The sequence below is a fragment of the Emydura macquarii genome, unplaced genomic scaffold (genome assembly GCF_026122565.2).
Source record: "Emydura macquarii macquarii isolate MOO-44397 ecotype Brisbane River unplaced genomic scaffold, CSIRO-AGI_Emac_v2 contig_2699, whole genome shotgun sequence".
NCBI classification, from domain to species: domain Eukaryota; kingdom Metazoa; phylum Chordata; order Testudines; family Chelidae; genus Emydura; species Emydura macquarii.
The window spans coordinates 2345977-2367844 of NW_027132836.1; the positions used below are offsets into that span (position 1 = coordinate 2345977).

The following is a 21868-nucleotide window of genomic DNA, read 5'->3' on the forward strand; positions in this document are numbered from 1 at the left end:
AAATTTTCCTGCCCAGACTACAAGTTATAGCAAGGAGGAGGACTGTGTTAATTTTCTGCATGCCCTAACCTAGGTAATTTACTTTCAACAGTCCAGAAAAATGTTCTGTAATAATAAATCCAAGCACCTTGCAACCAAAGACACACAGAGGTAAGGCACTTGCCCAAGATCATACAGCAAATCAGTAGCAGAGTCAGAAATAAAATGTCCAGTCCCGTGCTTAAGCCATCAAATCACAGTTGCTCTCGTATAGTTTAGGGGCACGTGTGACATCCTCTGTACTGGCTTGTACAAGGACTTCCTTCTTTCATGAAAATCACTACCTATTAGGTTTTTATACCGTGCTTATCTCTACAGTTACTGAAAGCCTCAAAAGAGCCCTCTTCCTCCATGAGCAAACAAGAAGGCCACAATATGGGGTCATATGAAAATCCCCTCATGCATGCCATTCTTGTTCTGCAGTATAAGTAGCCCCTCCACAGAGCCCATTTCTCTACCTTTCCTCACTCAGTATCACCTGGGGCCACTCTCGAGCAGTGAAACTACTCTGAAGCCCCCCAAAGAGAAGGTCCAATTGTCTGAGGATGGATGGTTGCATTGCGGAGAAGGGCTAAACAGACTACAAGTCTACTGCAGAGTTACCAGCAGTTGCTGTCTTACTTGTGCTTAAGGCTGATCTTGTTCTTTTCCTAGGCTAATTCCCATAATTTATCCTTAAGGGGTATTTATTTGCAGGCATCATGGAATCTCCACCAGGATCTTATAATCAGGAGTGGCCAAGGCAGAGAAAGGTCTAACCATCCACGAATGATGGGCACCTGGTCACCATCTCAAATAAGTCATCCTATCAACACTTCCAAAGCCCATGTCAGCAATTCTAATCTCTTGATGGATGCAGTGTTGCACACAATAAAACACACCATTCCTGCAATAACCAGTGGGTCATCAATCACAGAATCATAGACCGGAGGACTGGAAGGGACCTCAAGAAGTCATCAAACCCAGCCTCCTGTGCTGAGACACCAGGTAAACCTAGGCCATTCCCGAAAGGTGTTTATCCAACCTGTTCCTTAAAACCTCCAATGATGAGAATTACACAACCTCCTTTGGAAGCCTATTCCAGAGTTTAACTACCGTTATATTTAGAAAGAGTTTCCCAATAGCACCTAAATCTTACTTGCTGCAGATTAAGCCCATTAATTCTTGTGCTACCTTCAGTGGACATGGAGAAATACTGAACACAGTCCTCTTTAGGACAGTCCTTAACATATATGAAGACTTATCAGATACCCTTTCTTTTCTCAAGACTAAGGCCATGTCTATACTTAAACTGCTACAGCGGCACAACTGCAGTTGCATTGCTGTAGCACTTCCGTATAGATACTACAGCGACAAGAAAGGCTCTCCCACTGCTGCAGTTAATCCACCTCCCTGAGAGGCAGTAGCTAGGTCAACAGAAGAATTCTTCTGTCAACCTAGCATTGTCTACGCTGGGGAGTAAAGTTGTGTTAACGACATTGCTCATTTTTCACACCCTTCAGTGATGCAGCTGGGTCGACATAACTTTTCGGAGTAGACCTGGCCTATGACTAATCATTGATTTTTACCAGAGACAGTCAGGCAAATAAGAAAAGAGAATTGCAAGGCCTTCTCCCCATGCCCCATCACCACAGAATGTCTCCCTAGAGTTTTGGGCTTATGGGTTTCTTATTCTCAACTGAATCCCATTTTCCAGCTGGACATGAGAAAGGAAACTGAAAGTTTAAACAAAACCTTAGTTTTGTGCAAGTGGATAGAGGATTTACTCAGCTCTGTTTTTCTTGTGCTGGGTCCACATTCCTGACATTTACAAGCCACAGGAAAAATATAGCTTTGCTACTTTACCAGATAAAATACATGGAGCTGCCCTAGATCAGAACCCAATTAACCATAGGTACTGCAGAGAGGGTACTTCCCTCTGCTTCCTGATCACTGTTGGGATGTAGAAATAAAAAGTGTACAAGATAGCAGAGATTGAGTCAGCGCTGACCCTACAGGAGGACAGCCACCACCACTAGCTAGATGGTGAGCTCCTTGGAGCACTGATTTCTACTGGCTATCAGCAAACAGGCCACCACACTTACATGACTTGGTTAAGAAATTATAGGTGTGGTCTAAACAAGGTTGATTAGGCAAAAACTGATATGATCTTTTTTTTACTCCAGGGCACGGTTTCAGACTTGAATGTGGCAACTCCTGAGTCACGCTCATCGTGTTACTGTCAAATGCATGTGAAGAAGGAGGCAAGCAAACGGGGAGGGAGAAAGACACCCAAAAGCAATTCTGTGCACACAGGCACCTGGGCTTCAGTGTGATTGTGTATACAGGAACACAGATGGCTGTATGCTTATCTAAAGGCTACACAGTTAATGCTAAATTTCATCAAACCACACCAAAACTATATTCAGGAAGTGACCTCTACAGAAACCATCTTTACAATTCTAACTCCCATATCATCTCAGCTCATAGCTGCTAGGCAATAAGTATCCCAGATTATATGGTGTGTATAATCAGACACTACTTTGAGACCTAAGACACAGGAGGGCAAAGGAAAGGCGGAGGTTGCACCTTGATTCTGAATTTCCTAGATGTTGGGAGTTTAAAATCAGCCTTAAGCCATAAAAAAGTAAAACCACTTAGAGCAACCCCCAACACCTTCCTGGCCTGAACACATGGGTATAATCTTGGTGTGGTATAATGCAGCATTATTATAGCCATCTGAAGGTAGCTGGTTCTCCGTAATCCACTTTGCCAACCCCATAACTGGAGCAAGAGGTGGATGATACACAGAGGGTTAACATTGCATGTCTTACCAATCCACAGTAAGCAGAAGGATACTCTATTTTACACAGGACACAGCTATGTAATTGCTAGACAGAGGAAGAGTAATTACAGGGGTTTTGCTTGATAATGCCCGCCCTGTCATTACACCTTCCTGCAGCATATAGGCAGATGCACTTAGAAGGAACAGAAGGAACTGACATAGAACACCTTTTCTAGGTTGAAAGAAAAACAGCACACAACACATGACAATCCTGCCCACCACATGCATGAGACATGGCAGAGGATGGATGATTTTGTAGTCAAAACAATGGATTGGGATTCAGATCTTAATTCTATTTCCAGCTCTGCCACAGACTTCCTGTGTTACGTTGGGCAAGTCACAGAATCTTTCTGCGTCTTTGTTCCCCATCTATAAAATGGGGATAATACTGATCCTCTGCAGAGGGAGTCTTGGGAAGATAAACTCTGATGTATGATAAATGCTCATATGTGCTGGTGAGGAGCCTCATGGAAAAGCCAAACAAAAATAAAAAAGCAAGTCCACTTCTCCCACACACAACCCCAGCCCACCGTAAGGAAGGACATTCTGCCTATTTCTATTCTATGCACACACCTCACCATGATGCATGGCAATAATTAATTTCTGAAGGTTGCCCTGTAAGGAGATATTGTGCTCTGCAAAAGTGCATAGTAGCCTGTTAATTAACTGGGACCTTTTGAACTATTAATTGTCCGTGTTGTGAACTCCTAACAGAAAGGTTTCATTGGAGAGAGGAAGCCATTTGTGAACTCTAAAACTGCAAGAGAAAACAGTAGACTTCTGCATTTTCAAAATATTCATTCTGCATGTGGACTGAGCTAAAAAGAGCTGAATAGCTTTAAACAGCAGAGTCAGTGGTTTGCAAGCTAGGGCCTGCAGACCACCATGGAGCTGTGAACCCACTCTGGAGGGTTACATATTGAAACTATTTGAGAACCACACAGTGGGGATCTAGATGTTGGGACAGGAGCTGACCTAAGATAGGGTCTCTCTCACTAATACGCCATTGGAGAATAGTGTATTTAAACGAATCAAATATCCCCTTCTCAGCTGAGACCCATATTGGCAACAGAATAATTTCTAGTTTGTAGGGGGTAGAGGCACTCCCTAAACAAACCATGTTAAGGGGCAACATCTAAAGAGAGAGATTGTGTTGATCAGGGGAAGGTGAAAAGAGTCCCTGTTGCCTGTCCAGCTCTGCCAGTAATGCTTCATTACAAACACAAGGCTTAATTAGCATTTGTACAGCTCTGCAAAGCCGTAATGATCTATATAAGTGCTGGGTATTATTATTACAATTGCTATTACCATCAAGATTCAGCCCAAAGCATATTTTTATGGCCAATTACTAAACTGCTGAAAGTGAAGCTTCTGCCTGAAATTCTCAGCAGCCCCTTCCATGATGAAGTGAGAAAGCACAGATGTGGCGATGCTCCCCACCATTTGTACTCATTGCCTTTGCAAACAAGGTAACTGCCAATTTTTTTCTGAAGCTGCTTGCACAGCAGCCTGCTCCACATCTCCGCTTTCTTGACTGGACGGTCTCAGCAGCAGGGCTGGGGAAACCTATTTGTGCTCCTCTTCGACCCTGCTGTTGGAACACATCAGGGAGAGGAGAGAGCCAAAGCAGGCAGAGTGACAGCTTCAGCCCATCAGTCACTAGCTCAACTCCATGCAGCTGAACAGAAAAATAGACAGTAGCCACTTCTCATAGGATAATTTTCTGTCATTAATATCTGATAGATCAGCCAGCCCAGCTCCCCATCAATGAAGGAATGTTCCTTACAATACATTTTCTAATGCTTCATCCAATCTAGTTTTAATTAGAGTCAGACATTACACGCAGGTGTTGTTGAGCAAGGCAGGTCCACTTGCTGCAAGAATGCATGTCTGTCCACTAAATCCCACTAGAGAGAATCCAGTTCCCATTTTACAAATAAAAAAAAGATTAAATACTTACAATGAAAGCTTTTTCTCCTCCTTGTATCAAAAGGAAAACGGTCTCCTGCTAGCTTCTGACAGCATGTGCAAGCCAGACTAAGAATGCAGGGCTTTAGTGCTTCCCTGAGAGGAAAACCACATTGCAATGAGACACAGAGAGCTGCTTGAGAAATGATTCACATACGGAAGCAAGCTGGCTTTACCAGTGCTTTGGCATTCAGCACACACACGCGCATGCACATACGCACACATACACATACACACTCACTCACTCAAGGGAAAGAGAAAAATTATACTTCCATCATACCAGAAGGAATTCATGCTGGCAGGCCATTTGTACCTGAGCTCAGAGATCTGCAGGGATCAGAAAGCAGGGAAGGGTTCCTTACTCCCTGAACCCTCAGAACAGAAGCGTACATTGGTAGATGGTATGATAAGCCCCAGTCTAGTCTGCATAATCGGATCAACTGAAACACGTAGCATGCATATTGCAGAAAAGATAACAAGGCAGGCACCAAAAAGACATGTTTTCTGTGGGGGTCTTTTGGTCTTTCTGTGGGGGAAAATTACAGAAGCTGGTACTGCACCCATAAGCCCTTATATATCATACTAAGAATCAGCTCCCCAGTTGCCCCAGCCAAGAGATGCATTTCCTTCACCTCTACCACTGCCTTGAAAAGGTGCAGAGTGGGGTTTTTACACTAAAACAGAGATTCAGTCATGGTTTAACATGCTGAGGGGGGGGGGGGGGACGGCGGAGATAGAAGGCCAGCTCTAGAGCTCCCCAAATTGTCAAGGTCTGAGAGCCCTGTGCAGATAGCACACTCAGCTCCTGGAGGGCAACGGGAAGAGTGCCTAGCACCATCAGATTTCAACGACCTGTCTGTGGTTGACCAGGCAGAAGCGCCAATCAGCTCCTTGGCTAGAAAAAAGTGAATAAGGACAAGGGTCTGAGAAATGCCTGGGTGGATTTCCCTCCCCCTTATGCCCTCTGGAGTGAGCGAGCTTTAGTGTGTGCAGAGAAAAGAATGGGTGACGGGATGGATCACTTGATGATTACCTGTTCTGTTCATTCCCTCTGAAGCACCTGGCATTGGCCACTGCCAGAAGACAGGATACTGGGCTAGATAGACCATAGGTCTGATCCATAGCCATTCCTATGTTCTTGTGTTAAGAAGGGACAAGGGTTCTTTACAGACGGGAATTGCAGAGGTGAGGTCTCCTGAGTGCAGAGGAGAGAAATAAGAACCAAATCTGGATTTCAAACACTTCCAAGTTTGGGAATGTTCAGAGCTAGGGTTTTGCTTTGGCACATTATAGAAACAGGACTATTTGCAAAATTCTCTGGATCCTAGGTCATTCAGACTTAAACTAATACCCTAAGTCCATCTCTAGAATTAGGTGTGGGGTTTTTTCACTGCGATGTGAGGCCAGGACATAAGTGACATTAGTGATACAACAGCAATCTCCTTAGAAAAGAAAGCTAGGGAGGGTTTATTTTAGCCAGCTGTTTACAATCAGAGCTTAAATTTAGTGGTTGCCTATGTATAGTTTTGCCCTTACTGAGTCCCTCCCGAAATGCTCATTCTGGGGACCAAGATGTCCTGACACAGCCCTAAAGGAAGCCAATGATGTGCCACGTTTAAACTCTTCATCCAAAGGCTATTTCTAGATCATTGCTGGTCCAAATGTTTTCACTATAGAGCAGTTGGTCTCAAGCTATGGACCTTGGATCCTGGAAGCAGAGGAGGCTATGTCCAGGTCCCAAAGCTGCAGACCATGTAAAACACAAAGTCGTCGCTTATTTAGAGTATTCAGTCTGGCTTGCCAACCTTTGCTCTACTTGGGGACAGATTTGGTGACCAAAGATAACAGAGCCTTTCCATCCTTATTTTTTTAAGTGTCTATGAGGCTTTTGAGACCTCTCCCAGCCACAAGCTATAGTCATAGAATCATAGAATATTAGAGTTGGAAGGGACCTCAGGAGGTATCTAGTCCAACCCCCTGCTCAAAGCAGGACTAACCTCAGCTGTATCATCCCAGCCAGGGCTTTGTCAAGCCTCAGCTTAAAAACCTCTAAAGATGGAGATTCCACCACCTCCCTAGGTAACCCATTCCAGTGCTTCACCACCCTCCTAGTGAAAACCTTTTTCCTAATGTCCAACCTAGACCTCCCCCCCGTAACTTGAGACCATTGCTCCTTGTTCTGTCATCTGCCACCACCGAGAACAGCCTAGCCCCATCCTCCCTGGCCGCTATCAAATCCCCCCTCATTCTTCTCTTTTGCAGACTAAACAAGCCCAGTTCCCTTAGCCTCTCCTCATAAGTCCTGTGCTCCAGCCCCCTAATAATTTTGGTTGCCCTCCGCTGTACTCTCTCCAACTTGTCCACATCCTTTTTGTAGTGGGGGGCCCAAAACTGGACACAATACGCTAAATGCGGCCTCACCAATGCCGAATAGAGGGGAATAATCACTTCCCGCGACCTGCTGGCAATGCCCTTCCTAATGCAGCCCAATATGCTATTAGCCTTCTTGACAACCAGGGCACACTGCTGACTCATATCCAGCTTTTTATCCATGGTTACCCCCAGGTCCTTTTCTGCAGAACTGCTGCCTAGCTCATCGGTCCCCAGTCTATAGCTGTGCATGGGATTCTTCCTTCCTAAGTGGAGGACTCTGCACTTATCTTTGTTGAACCTCATTAGATTTCTTTTGGCCCAATCCTCCAGTTTGTTTAGGTCCTTCTGTATCCTAGCCCTACCTTCCAGGGTATCTACCACTCCCCCAGCTTAGTGTCATCTGCAAACTTGCTGAGGGTGCAATCTACCCCATCCTCCAGATCATTAATGAAGATGTTGAACAAAACCGGCCCCAGGACCGACCCCTGGGGAACTCCGCTTGTGACCGGTTGCCAGCTAGACATGGAGTCACAAGGCAGTACTCTCTGCCATCCACATTAACAAATTACTAGCAGATATTCTCATCTAAATGAACTTTGCTTCTCCTCCTGGGGGGCAAGTTATGTTATTTTTGGTGAAAATGTATAAGCAATGAAGTCACTCAGGTATGCAATATGTAGGAACCGCCTGATAGCACTCAAATTTCCACTCTATTTGGACTTTGAGCGGCTTTCAGAACCAGAAAGGGAAACTGCAAAATGCAGAGTCAAAACCAATAGTAAATGCCAGAGACACGAGGCCAACGTGCACCACCTGAAAAGGTTCCCTGTTTGAAAATACACACACATTTTTTGGACTGATGCATAATACTGTCTCTTTGCCATCACTGGCAATTCATATGGGGCTCAGTGGAAAACCAGCCCTGGATTGTCAGTTCAATAGAATTTCCTATCCCTAAACCTCCCCCACCCCCCCAACACACACAAGGAAAAATAACTACTATATTTGTTCTCAAAGATATTTTTAGCTGTGACAGATATAACTTGACCAAAACCCAATGCTGAAAATGCTTGGCACGAGTACATTGGGTATAACAGAGTAACTGTGCTACACAATCCCCCCAAAAACGAAGAAATCTACAATATTAATTTATTCATAGCCTTTTCTATGGCACTCGTCACTCTAATTTCTGAGCACCTCACGTACACTAAAGAATTTATCCTCGCAAGGGAGGAAAATATAATTTCCATTGACAACTGAGGAGCCAAGGTACAGATATATTAAATGACTTGTCCAAGGTCACACTGGAAGTCTGTGGCAGGGTTAGGGTAAGAAGTTAAACCTGAGTCCTAGTTCAGGGCATTAGACGTCCTTCCTTTCACTCAGTAGCAGGGGCATGAAGTGAGGATATAAAAGTAATTTTAAATTAAATAAAGAATCTGCAAGATTCCTATCTGAAATAGATCATCTGTCAAACAAATGTGGAACTGCAGTCAGAGGCAGAGTTAACAAATTGTGTGCGCACACATCTATCCACTGCCTCCCACTCACTTTATAACCGTAATCTCCTAGAACACACATGCCATTGGGCAAAATCTGATCACTTACACAGCAGAAGTGGAATTATAGCAATGTGTTATGAACAGCATCACAATGAACGAACCCTGCCAGTCAGTGCACCAAAACAACACAGCACCCCAGGAAGCTAACCCTTGTATGCTTTGGCGTGCAGTGGGTATGCTCTTTTTCAGCCACAATCCTGTTTAAGGCTCAGTGTGATGGAAAGGATCAAAGGCTGGATTCCAGTGGTGAGGCTCATTTGGAAGGCAGGTGCCCATAAATAGGGATGTGGGAAAAAGCCTAATACAGGGAACAGAACAGGGCCAATGCACAACTTGAATCCAAAAACAGGCATTTACACACTGCACTTGCATGTGCAAAAGCCATTACAAAGAGATTCCAGAAACAAGGCTGTGATGTCAACATGGGTATGGTTTTCAAGGGAGTCTCTAATTCAGTTTTAAGACATAGAACTTTATTGTCTGCAGATATAAAGCCTGGAGGTAATTACAAGGGAAAGTCAGCAGGCAGAGTGGGTATTAGTGGAGTCAGGCTGTGGCTTTGGGGCTGGGTTCACCCTGTCTGTTTCCTCCCTGTGCAGATCTGATACAAATTCCTTTTTGTTTTTCTTTTCTCATTTTCATTGTGGATGACAGGAAGGAAGTTCAAGGCTCTAGCAGACCATGTGCAGAATGAATCATGGGGCAACAATCAGCTTCCATTTCACTTAAAACACCCTGCTTCTTGGTGAATAAGAGGATGCTAATCAAAAGGGTGGATGGAAAAAGTGAACCCTGGGGCTGTTGCCTGCAAGGCTGCAGCCCATGCTTGAGTGCAGACTTGAAGAATTCAAGAATTTCCTGTGTTATGGGGAACATTACACAGATACACATTCCCATCCAGGCACCCAGGGAGCTCAGCCTATGCCACAGCCATAAGCTTTGATCTGCAACGCCTGGTGTGGACACTCCTAGAAGAGGGCAGGATTGTTAGAAATCTCACATAGGAGGAGTGACAAAGGTCATAGGAGACAGGGAAGCCCACATGAGGCAGATTAACAGCCAGCTTCCTTTATTCTGCACTGTTGAGATTTTGAAAAAGTAAAGAACACTGAAACATCAAGGAACAGGGAAAAATCAAGGACATGTCAACTAAGAGACTAAATTTGTTTTCAAAATTATAAGAGTTTGGAAGAGGCTCCAGAAGTTTTCAGCACCCCTCTCCAGTTCCCAAGCAGAACATTAAAGGGTAACATATGCATCTTCTTACAAGATCAATGAACCATTTAAGATCCCCAATGAGCAAGGGACTCTATGTGGAGAAGGAAAAAAAACCATCACTAAAACAAGCCCTTTTAAAAAACATCTCTGAAGATTACATTTTCACACACATTTCACCTAGGCTGGTTTGACCATCTCTGCACTGCACCCCAGCTAACGTAGCTCTGTGCTTGCTTAGCTACTATGGAAGCACCTAAGGAACACAGCTCCCTGTCCTACTTTGGGTGTAATTGCTGACACTAGCTGTAGCAGGGGAAAACATAGGTACCGGCAGGTAAAAAGCCTTTCTGCTCTGTACTATTCAAAACCCAGGAAGTGGGTGGGTGCCCTTCTGCTCTGTAACAGGGGAGTTAGGTTCTCCTGTTGACCCACCCTGGAAGCAGGTGTTGGCATCCTGCAGGGAAATGCTAATTAAGTCCTGCTGACTCATTCTGGCAGGCGCAGCTCATTAACCCACATAAAGGAGTTGGGACTAAACCCTCTGGAGAGAGGTGTACGGGGATGAACTGTCCTCTCCTCTCCTCTCCTCAGAAAAGCCACACCAAAGGAGAAGGTTTGGGTGGAGTTTGTTGTATTACATTGTAACAGAGCCAGATATCAGGAAGAGTTTTGAGTCTACACAGTAAGTGTTGATCATTTTTGAGCAGTGTAGGACCACCACCATTTCACAAATACACATAAGGCTGCAATTCCATCTTGTGGTATTGGTGGTTTGACTATCACTCTCAGTTAATTCACCAGGACTTTTCAATACAATGTCAGAAACATGTACAGTTGGGAGGAAAAGAATTCCTTACTGCATGTATTAAGCAACATAGCATATGAAAACGCTTCAGTTACCAGACCGGCTTGGATACCCAAGAGCTGTTTGAAATGTTAATAGCAATAACATTGCAACTTTAACATGTTGAAAGCATTACTGTGAACCAAGTCATTTTCAAAGCCCTTTCATGTATTTTCCTTTACAGTTTCAGCAGGAGAGTAACTTACCCCAGAGACAGGAGTTTATGTGCTTTCAGCATCTGCTGCAGACAGGACAACCAGAAGATTATATACCCTGAAACTGGTTTTTACTTGGTGAAAATTGGTATTAGATCAATTTCCACATGGTGCACTTTTGGCAGCATCCCACTCTCTTGCTGCATCATCAATCACAATCACTTACATCTCCCAGTAGCAGACAGAGAAAGGTTCTGCAGAAAGGCTCAGAGAAAGGATAAGGAACATCTGTTGAATTTTCTGAAGCTGCAGGAATTCCAGATGAGAAATTATGCAGTTGAGATGATGAGGGGGAAACCAGGATGTGCCAAATAAGGTAAAGCCTATGTCACTGCCTGTGCCCTGGAGTGCAGGGAGCAGAAACTGATATGCACTTACTTCTGCCCAGAAGAAAAATGCAGACAGTGGCCTGTGTATTCAAGAATCTGACTGAGGACTAACAAGGCTATTTCCTAAATCTTTGATCACCATGTAAATTAAAGCATGAGAAACCACAATATACATGTTGTGCCAAAACCACCATCATAACAACAAAGCAAACAAAGCCTTAGACAGTGAAATGAAACTTTCCTCCTGTTTTTAACTGCACTAATTGATGCAAGGTTCTCTCAGTGGCAATGATATATCACTGACAAAAATATGAATCAGAAAAGCTGAAGGTGGTGACATGCTTCAGTGATGTAAGTGTGACAGAAGTGAAGGATAGAAAAGGCCCGTAAAGACGCTCACTGGAGAAAGGGTAGCTTTACTGTGGCTTTCCCTTCCATTCAGAAGGACAAGAAATTTACAAGTGAAATGAATATCAAGCTATGATCTAATGCTCCCCAATGAAGGGCTGGGCACATTCAGGGCTCCTTTGGACAAGTCATGAATGATGGAGAAGGTGCTGTTGTATTCCTAGGAAAATGAATAACTAATGCCCAACATAGCAAGTGGAGGGTGAATTAAAGGTTTGGGATCTCCATTTTTTTATTTTAACTTTTTCATTGATAGTTTTCCACTGTATATGTTTTGAAGCCATCATCCCATTAACAATCCATTGAGAGTAACCTTGTTCAAGCAGCACAGTAAGTGCCCTCTACCTGGATGTAACTGGAATATTCAGGTAGCCCAGCAGGTGCACTCCCCTGGAGCTCCTCCTTGAATCAAGTGCTGGAAAAGGTGGCACATCATCAGGTCCACGGCTTCCCCAGAGCTAACACAATAGGAAACTAACCAGGACAGACAGTCATTTGACATTGTAAGATGCTTTCCCAGAACCACCACATTACTACATTTTTGCTGCATGCCACCAACTCTCAGAGCAGGAAAAGGAATTTAGAATTGGACAGGATGTGCTTCTGAGGCTGCTTTGAAATAGAATATACTAAATTCAGTGGGCTGGTGGAAGGGTGCCTCCAGGCTTAGAGTTTTATGGTGCATTTCAGGTTGATATACATAAAAACAACTGAGTTATCAACTCTGTTTTTGAAGAGCTTCCCATGGAACTGCTGACTGCTCTACAATGGCAGCAGCACTGCAGGCACAGCTCCAATACAACATACATGCCAGCAATAAGAATCAGGACAAACTGACAAAGAAAAATGATGAAGTGCATATAGTTCAAATCCCAGGAGATGAATGGGCTCTCTAATGTAAGGCAGGGTTTCTGAGAACTATGAAATTTGATTATGGATATAATAAAATCCTAGTACATCTTTCTTACCCTCAGTTCCAGAATCTCAAAGTGCTTTACTGACATCAAACAAGTTTCTAATGTAGGCTAGCAATATCCATTTTAGAGAAAAGGAAACTGAGGAACATAGACGTTAGTGGTCCAATTTTCAGAGGTACTGAAAGCACCTGCAGAGCCCATTGACTTCAGCTGATTTACAGGTGTTCAGCATCTTTGAACATCAGACAAGTTGTTTTAAATTAGGCACCCAAAATCACAGACCGCTCTTTATAGATTGCAAGGCCAGAAGGGACCATTGTGATCATCTAGTCTATCCTCCTATATAACACAGGCTATGGAACTTTCTAGATCAGATCTTTTAGAAAAAAAATCCAATCTTTATTTAAAAATTGTCTGTGATGGAAAATCCACCATGATCCTTAGTAACTTGTTCCAAATAGTTAATTACTTTCACTGTTAAAAATGTGTTCCTTATTTCCAGTCTCAATTTATCTAGCTTCAGTTTCCAGCCACTGATTCATGTTACGCTTTTCTTGCTAGATTGAAGAGCCCACTATTCAATATTTCTTCCTCATGCAGGAACTTATAGATTGTGATCAAGTCACCCTTTAACCTTCTCTTTGTTGAGCTAAATAGATAGAACTCCTTGCATCTACCACAGTAAGGTAGGTTTTCTAATCCATTAATCATTCTTGTGGCTCTTCTCTGAACCTTCTCCAATTTGTCATCATTTGAATACAGTTTGAACATTTTGGCTTTAGGGACTTGACAAAATCCAGACAGTCAGTGGGAAAGTCTGGATGAGAGTTGAGCAATTTCTCCCTCCCAAATAAATACTCATTCCTCCAGGCCTTGCTGCCACTCAAAATTAACCACTAACAAGACAATTTTACAGACTCAGAAACTTGAAACATTCATCACATTGTTGGGGTCCTTATTGGCACTTCCAACTTTGAGGTCTTCCCAGAACTAACAGTAAGTTTGTATTATAAAATATGCATTGAAGGAATGCAAGGAAATTTCATCCTGAATTTCTGGTTCTGTTTTCATGATTTATATAAAGATTAAATCCTTGCATTACATGGTTGCTAATCATAGAAATTACACAGCTGCAAATCCTCAGTCCACAGGTATTTAAACACACAATCATCTTATTGCAGCTAAAATCAATTGGGACACTTCTAAATTCAGCGGAAGAGGTGTACAGCTGGTACATGCCCCAGATTTTAATCACCCCTGAAACAGTGAGGCACAAACCTCTACTTCCTGGATTCATGTGTCAGCAGCATGAACTTTTCCTTAAGAGAAATAGCAGGTCTATTCTTCATAGATGTACACAATGCTATCTATCACATCAGCTGTCATCAAACACAAGGCCCAGAAATTTAATGCAAATAACCACACAAGGTCCAGGACCCATTCTCTTGTTTTCTTCTAAAGCACAGTTACTTTGACCACTAGCCTGATTTACAAACAGAAATACCACTCAAATTCGTCAAAATCTGAAGGCAGCAGACACAATAAGCAGAGAAGCAAGAAAATAGCTAGAATGAGGTAGTAGCAACCTACATACAGCACAAGCCTTCTGACTCCTGGGGGAACAATAGATGTTGCACGTAGGTGGGCTCAGTTAGCTAATGAACAAAATAATAATCTCCTTACATTTCTATAGCTCCTTGAATCCTAAAAGAACTCAAAGCATTTTACAGGCTGTAAATCAGGTAGCTTGAATCCATCTTTGGATACAACTTGACTCTGGACCAGCAATATTATACAGTAGCATTTAAGGGGGAAAATTGGGGTAGGTCTAGTAAAATGTAATTCATAGAAATGGAACATGGCCAGGACACTGGGGCTAGTTCCCTGTTAACAACATGTATCTTTGCAGTCACACATCCTCTCTCCCCTGGTCTCTATCCAAGCCCTGAAGAATCATAGTTTATGGAACTGGGACTCTGACCTATTGGGACTAGAGCAAGTACTCTCAGCTCTCAAAGTTCCCTGAAAAGCAAGTGACTAATTCAAGTGTCCAGCAAAGATTCAAATAAGAAAGCAGTGATGCAAGATCAGCAGAACATAAAGTCAGAGGAAGATGTATTCAGCCAAGTTTTGGAACAGTTAGCGAGACAGAAAAAGTTGAGCAAAAGCAGAACAAAATCCCACAAGAGCCGAGGGTTATCAAAATGGAAGAAATCATCGAGTATGCCACCTGGGCAGGCATACCAGCTGAAAGAAACTGAACAGAGGCCAGGTGAGAACAAAGGTGTAAAAAGGCAGGTGGGTAAATCAGCAAGAACAGCAAGGAGGAAAAGAGATGTGAGGGACAGCACGGCAAGGCACTCAGCCCCCTGTGCAAAGCTGCTGGAGGAGCAGACAAAAAGATTAGAGGCACAGCATGGGTGCACAGAAAAGTGGGAGAGCCACGTACCAAGCAGCCCAGTAACAACTTAGCACTTACAGGGTTTTCCTCCTCCTGTAAATGTTTACTCTGGACATCCTGTGAGGTAGGGGAGTCAGTATTTTTATTCCCAGTTTACAAATGAGGAAACAAAGACATTAAATCAGCCTTGGCAACTCTGCTTCTCTTTGCCTGGGCAACTCCAACGTCATTATTTTTCATCCATCATCAAAGCAGAAGGGTGAGCAGATTTGTGCTCGGACTAGTAACTTGGAAGTGACTTGGTCAGTGGTGGATAATTATTGCTCAGGAATTCCTATCTCCCAGCCTATGCTCAGTCCACTGATCAGTTCAAACAGCCCTCAGGAAATGCAGAGAGGAAGAGACAAATGAAAAGTTTAACATGTTTAACCAAAGAGCTAGACATCTCCATAGAAAGAGGAATTATTTGTTCCTCAAATTAAATATAAAACTTAGACAATGTTCTTACTGTTAAGGGGATAGAGAACCTTAGGGCATGGCCCAAAGCCTATTGAAGGCAATGGAAGTCTTTCCTTTGTCTTCAGTGGGCTTTGGATCAGGCCCTTCTTGGTCAGCTCTCTAGTTGAAATCTGGCCCAGATGGATAGTGACTGAAAGGCATCACAGTCTGCTGGCTGTTTGGTGACCAAGGTTCAGTGAGTTGATGAGGTTAAGCTTGCTTGTGTTAGCCACCTACAACTACAGTAACACTAACTATTTACCTTGTTAGCATTCCAGAAGAAAAGCCAAGCACTGAATCAGCCACGGAGACTGGTGTTCTCCCACCCTCTCCTAGATTCCTCCTGAACAGGGTCAGAGCACACTGGGGAGTGGGGAGTGAATGGGGAAAAGTTGCTCCGCTACTGCCCATGAAGTCCCTTTTCTGTGCATCAACAACATCAGTCTCCAGGGCTGTCATTCCCACTCCTTTCACCAGCATCAAGATTCCCTTCAATAAAGATTTAAAATATATATATATATATTTCCTTTCTGACATTTGTGACCTCTGCCCAACTGTGAATCCAACAGTCTCTGAGCATTAAACTGTAATAACTCAGGGAGCCAGGTAACCTTCTAACAGCAAGAGGCTCCATTACAGCAGTTACCATGGTGACTGTTAGAGTTAATGGATATTTAAAGGCAACTCACTCATAATCAAATCGCTTAGACACTGGGAAGCTTTAGGATGATAGAGACACAGAAGGCTTAGAATCAGAGGGCCCAGTTTACTTCTAGAGTACTGGAGTCTACGGAGCTGTACAGGCTTACACCGCTGTTGAGTTGGACACAGAATTCCCATTCTATCAAAATCCAAAAGGGAACAGCAGCTCACCAAATGAGCTATTTCAAGTGAACTCACTCCGAGAAATGCTGTTTTGGTTCTGAAAGTCTCATTGCAATAGCTTAATCATTGCAGAATAACATAGTAACAGAAATATAATAAAGACTAAGAGGCATTTAAAGAGTCATAGATTTTGACCCATGTGCAAGCAAGAGAAACCTGTAGATTTTTATACCTAATCACATTTTTGTATGTTTTGAGTCATTGAACTGGCAATATCTTCATTTGGGATATTATATTGCATTGCATACTGATTCCATGCATGTTCCACACAGAGGGATTGCAGGATTGGGCCCCTGGTCCTTAATATCAGGAGCATCTCAGCAGCTTCACAAAGTCTGAATGTCATTTGCCAAACTGAAGATTCCTTTGCCTTTTCACTGTCTCTCTCCCCCACGCACTTGCCCTCCTATATCAACCTCTCTCTAGACTGAAAGAGAATGCAGGCTCCTATAACAACAGCTTACTTCTCTGGGAGGTAATATCAGAAAACTTGATACGCATCTTTTTTAGCACTCAAGTTACGAAATGTTACGTACTTTTTAATCATTAATCTATGGGTGAAAATACAATTATGTCTCTCTGACTCTTCAAAGAGGGTGTAAAAATACAAAATATTTATAGCACATTAGACACAGAAAGAGAAAACAGGAAGGCTCAGACGAACAGCCCCCAAACCCAAGTCTTGGGCCTCCTGACAAATTGCAAAACTCAGTCACATGGAGCAGACCCAGCTGATCCTAAGAGATATTGAAAAAAATGTAAATAGTCTGTTTTATGCTAACCTGAGGCAGGAGCTTAGTGCACCAGGCTTTCTTTTCAGCCTTAACTCTCAAATCCCTGCCTTTATGGGCTACAGTCCAAGTCTTTATGGATATGTTAGTAGTTCAGCAGAATAATGACAACTGCGAGCATGGAAAGCCCCGTCAGTTCAGTAGAGAAGCAATCCCTTCCACAGCCTACACCAAGCTTAGATTTGTGTGTTATGAACGCATTGAGTGAGGCTCACATGGTCAAGCAACGTTGCTTTCAGTTGCTGAATTCAGAGAGCAGGCAGATTTCACTAGATACTTTGCCCTCTCTTGAGCTATCCATCTCAAACTGCTCTACAAATGGTAAACAAACTTACAATTAAATTGAGAGTTAAGAAAGTATCATCATCGCCACATTATAGATGGCTGAACAGCAAAGTAAAGTAACTCACCGAATGTCAGACAGTGAATAAGAACTGGGAATAGAACCCATGAGTCCTGATTCCCAGTTTCCTGATCTATTTATTATGAATGCAGCAAAAAAATTAAAAAAAAATAAAAAAAAAAATGGAAAAGGCCGTGAGTCAACAGTAGAAAAGAAAGGAGGGAGCTCCCAACTGGAAAACAAGCCACCAACCTCAACCAGAATTTGGTTTGACACCATCTGCTTTGCAAACTGCTCTAAAACTTACCACCATTGTTTTTTATTTATAAAGGGTACTTCCTGCTTCCAAAAGGAGGGTGGAAGCTCCAGCTGGGATCATACTCTAAACCACAGCCCTCTGCAGATATGCAGAGCGCTCATGGTCATGGTGAGTGCCCTGTGGGGAAGCAGCTGCTCAACAAGCAGCTTATGCCAGCTTTGGGGATTTTATCACGCATATTTTGATATTCATTGTTTTACTTAAAGCACCAACCCCTGACATCATGTCAGTAGGTGAGACACTCAGGTTTCATTAAATTAATTAAAAAAAAAAAAAAAAAAAAAAAAAAAAAGGTGACCAGCCCCAATGGCTATGGATAAAAGCTTAAAAATGTGACCACTAAAGACAAACAGCAGAAGGCAGATAAAAAGAACCCCAAATGTGTTATTTTTAACCTCACGATTTTCAAGCCAATCATATGATTTTGGAGGCCTGACTCATGATTTTTTAACACTCAGTGTTGGCAATACCATACACTATATCCCTCACTGTGGTATCTGAGACTCAGGGACATTCCTGTTTGGCCAGTTTTTGTTCTTCTTGGGCACAAGCAGCAGCAATTCAGTGTGTCACAGGTAGCTCCAAAAATAGCCCTATATGCAGAAATACTTGCAGCTTAGCTGTCCACAAAGTCACAGAAGGCCTACAAAGCTGGCAGTATTGCTGCCCAGTCTTTCCGAAAGGGGAAAGAGAGAGGAAAAATTTTTCTTTTAGTCTCCATCTCTAAACTGCTTCCCATGGAGTTAAGTCATTTAGGACTAACTCTGGGATTTGAGTGATTGTTTCACAAATCAAAACAGAGAGCTGTGAAGACATTCTGTGCAGCAATACCTAAAATAACTGCCCAAGTCTATGCAGAAGAGGGACTCCGCTTCCAGCAGAGAGCTGGGCTGTTAGAGTGCTGCAGCTATGAAAGGTTTATTTCAGAATCAAAATTTCAGGCAATAATATTATTTCTGTTGTTTAAATGCTCTGTCCTTCAGGACACTGACCTACATATCTATATTCTCCAATCAAAGGTTCAGTGGTGCTGAACAATTCTCTCTTAAAAGCTCCTATGTGCTCCCCTCTAGTGAAACTAAACAGATAGATCCTGAATGCATATACTGTGACAGTCACTATGTATACGTTTTATAAAAACATAATAGCTATTGACCTTTCACGTTTAACACATTTCATTTTATTTGTAGGGCAAAGAGACAAAAATTTTTGAAAGTGTTCCAGTTAGGGCTAAGCAAGATTTAAAAAAAAAAAAAAAAAAAAAAAAGCAATCTCTTGATAGAATCGAGGTTTCTTGGATGAGGTTGAATATTGAAGGCTTAGCAACTCCAAATCAGCAGAGTAATTTCAGGCATGTTGTTCAGATGATGACAGGATCAAACAGTACTAATTTGTACTAACAGTACTAACTTGCAGGCATCCAGTGGGTGTTTGTGAGAGAGAGAGTTTGGAGCGAGCAGCTTGTTCACTGCACGTTTCTATTTGTTCCCCATACCAAGAATTCTCAGTCACACTATCTAGGCTCCAATCCTGCAAACACTTAAATATGGGTATAATTTTACTCACCTGAATAGTTCATTGAAGTCAATGGGATGACTTGCATACTAAAAAGATAAGCACAGGCTTAAATGTTTTCAGGATAAATGCCTTAGTTCACATACAGAACATAAACCCATATGTGCAGGATACTGGGAAGGGGACGACAACATTCACAATGAGAAAAAAAGAGCTATTGTGTTGGAAAACATCAGAAAACCATCCTCATGTATGCTCTGCCAATAAATGGAGCCTGTCCACATCACCATGATTGCTAGCTAATCATACCAGAAATTGCACGAATAAATTGCATAGCCTTTCACTCCCAAAATCAGAGGTCTCTGCAACTTGAGTTAGAGGAGAATCTCAATCAACTGCCAGTAGGATTTATTTGTATTTTTGGCTTAGATTTTTAATATATATATAAATAAATACAGCAGCTTCCCAATAAAACTGGAAGGGAAAAAATAATCAAACACAACACTGCTGCCACAGAGCCCAATTTTCAGTGCACAAGTCCCAGCCCTCAACGTGACCTCGTACTCTCCCAGAATCTTAGGAAAATAGATGGGCTTTGCAGGTCCCTTGAAGGTCAGCAGATCTGAACTATTTTGGATCAAGGAGGGAGGGAGAGAGTTCTGAAGTTCAGTTTTCCTCATGAAGAACACGCTAGCTCCTTTTTATACCAAGAGACTTGAGTACCTCCGCTATTGCATTCAGTTACAGCGGGAATAGCATTGGGCAGCCAGTAGAGGGCAGTGGAGCTCAAAGCACAAGTCAGGATGTTGCCATCAACTTCATACAGTAAAAATATTTGAATGGAAAAATAAGCCATTTTACATGTTAAAGGTATTTGAACAGACTTATCCAGATTTGCATGTGTGTCATTGTAAACAAGTAACAACGCAGAGGTAAAAGAGCAAAGGAAAAACAGGATAAGATGTTACAGAACACCGAATGCACCCTACTCAGTTCAGACCATGAGTCTGATTTTCAGAGGGATACATGGAAATAAGTAATTTTTGGTTAATAAATTATTTTTAAAATAACCATTGCAATGTTTTCTAGCATTTTCAATTATTGAAATTCACTGCCTCAAAGCATCCCATTCTCACCATAACAGTTATTCTTTGTGGGTTAGGCCAAAAACTGCGGATTTTATTTTTATTAAAAAACTTTCCCTAGAACTACAACAAAAACATTTTGTTTGGGTTTAAACTAGCCCCTCCTCCCCTGCAGCAAGCTGAGCAACAGACTTGTGCTAGTGCATGAGAACCAAAAAATGAAACTGGCCCAGCTACGTCACTACTGAGCAAAATGGAGCATGAACAAATAGCATATATGAGTGAAGTATTTGTGTTAGCGGACAGTCTCCTTTTTAAGGGCGGGGGGGGGGGGGGGAGAGCTAGTTTCTATGCTACTGCCAAACAGAACAAACAGTAGTGTAAAAGTTAAGATCCCCACCTGCTCTGACACTGCTCAGGACTGCATTTTGTGACTGAAAGACAGATGTTGTATAAACTCTCAGTGCACCCTGAGCTGTACAAACCCCCAGGCGTGACTGCCTCTCTGTGTCAGGGGCATCCAAACTTTGCTCAGATGAGGGGCTGCGTGGACAATTTCTGTTTACCTGGCGTTTCCGCCTAACGTATGGAAAATGAAGTAGAGTGGCGCAGCCCTTGTCTTAGCCCAAGCAGCCACCTCAGATGCTGGAACTGATCAACTTCCTGGGGCCACTCACCCTGAAAGACAAGAGAAACCCAGGGGGATGCATCATCGGCAGTGGAGCCTCCCTCTCTGGGACCGGGCACCTTGGCAGGGCCACCCCACAGTGTCAGTGATAGCCACCCCCGGAACAGCCCTGCTCCCTTTGGCCAGGAGACGGGGGAGGGGGGGGCACATTGCACACCTGGACCCCTGGCCACCGGTCCAAGGCCTGAGGAGGGCTACAGGGCTCCAAAAGAGGGAGCGGCTACCTACCACTTTGGCCACCCTCTGCCCAACCACCGCCCCAGCAGGGCACAGCGGCCCCTTTGGCCTCCATGGGGATGCCCTTCTGCATTAGGGACCAGGGTCCCCCCCATTGTGGGGCAGCCACCCTCCGCCAGCCCTTGAGTCAGAATGGCCCCTCTACCTCCCACAGCCCTGGCCCTGCCCTGGGGGAGGTCCCAAGGTACAGCCCTGCTCACCTGCTGCCTCCTCGCAAGGATGCTCTAGCAGCCAGCACCTTTCCTCTCTTCTGCAACGGTCCTAACGGCCACTGGGGGGCGGCTACCTCCGCGGGGCACCCTGGGAAATGTAGTCCTTCCCCTCAGACCCTCCGGACTACAAATCCCATGAGCCTCAGCGCAGCCGCGTCTGCTAGTGCGGTTAGGGCTGAGGCAGCGGAGCATGCCGG

General features: G+C 43.4%; 1 protein-coding gene and 1 long non-coding RNA gene across 6 annotated transcripts in view; one reads left to right on the forward strand and one right to left on the reverse strand.

Annotated features, from left to right (window-relative positions):
• Positions 1 to 21861, reverse strand: part of SPECC1 (sperm antigen with calponin homology and coiled-coil domains 1) — a 145854-nt gene extending 123993 nt beyond the window's left edge. For all 5 annotated transcript variants that reach the window (XM_067565866.1, XM_067565864.1, XM_067565868.1 and 2 more), the window contains exons 1-2: positions 21660 to 21861; positions 21101 to 21212 (exon numbers count right to left, since the gene is read on the reverse strand). The gene's annotated coding sequence lies outside the window, so the exon portion shown is untranslated. The remainder of the gene's footprint in view (positions 1 to 21100; positions 21213 to 21659) is intronic.
• Positions 10545 to 12025, forward strand: LOC137164964 (uncharacterized). The gene is made up of 2 exons (XR_010923249.1): positions 10545 to 10666; positions 11013 to 12025. It is a non-coding gene; the product is annotated as an uncharacterized lncRNA (long non-coding RNA).
• Positions 21862 to 21868: the final 7 nt, after the last annotated feature.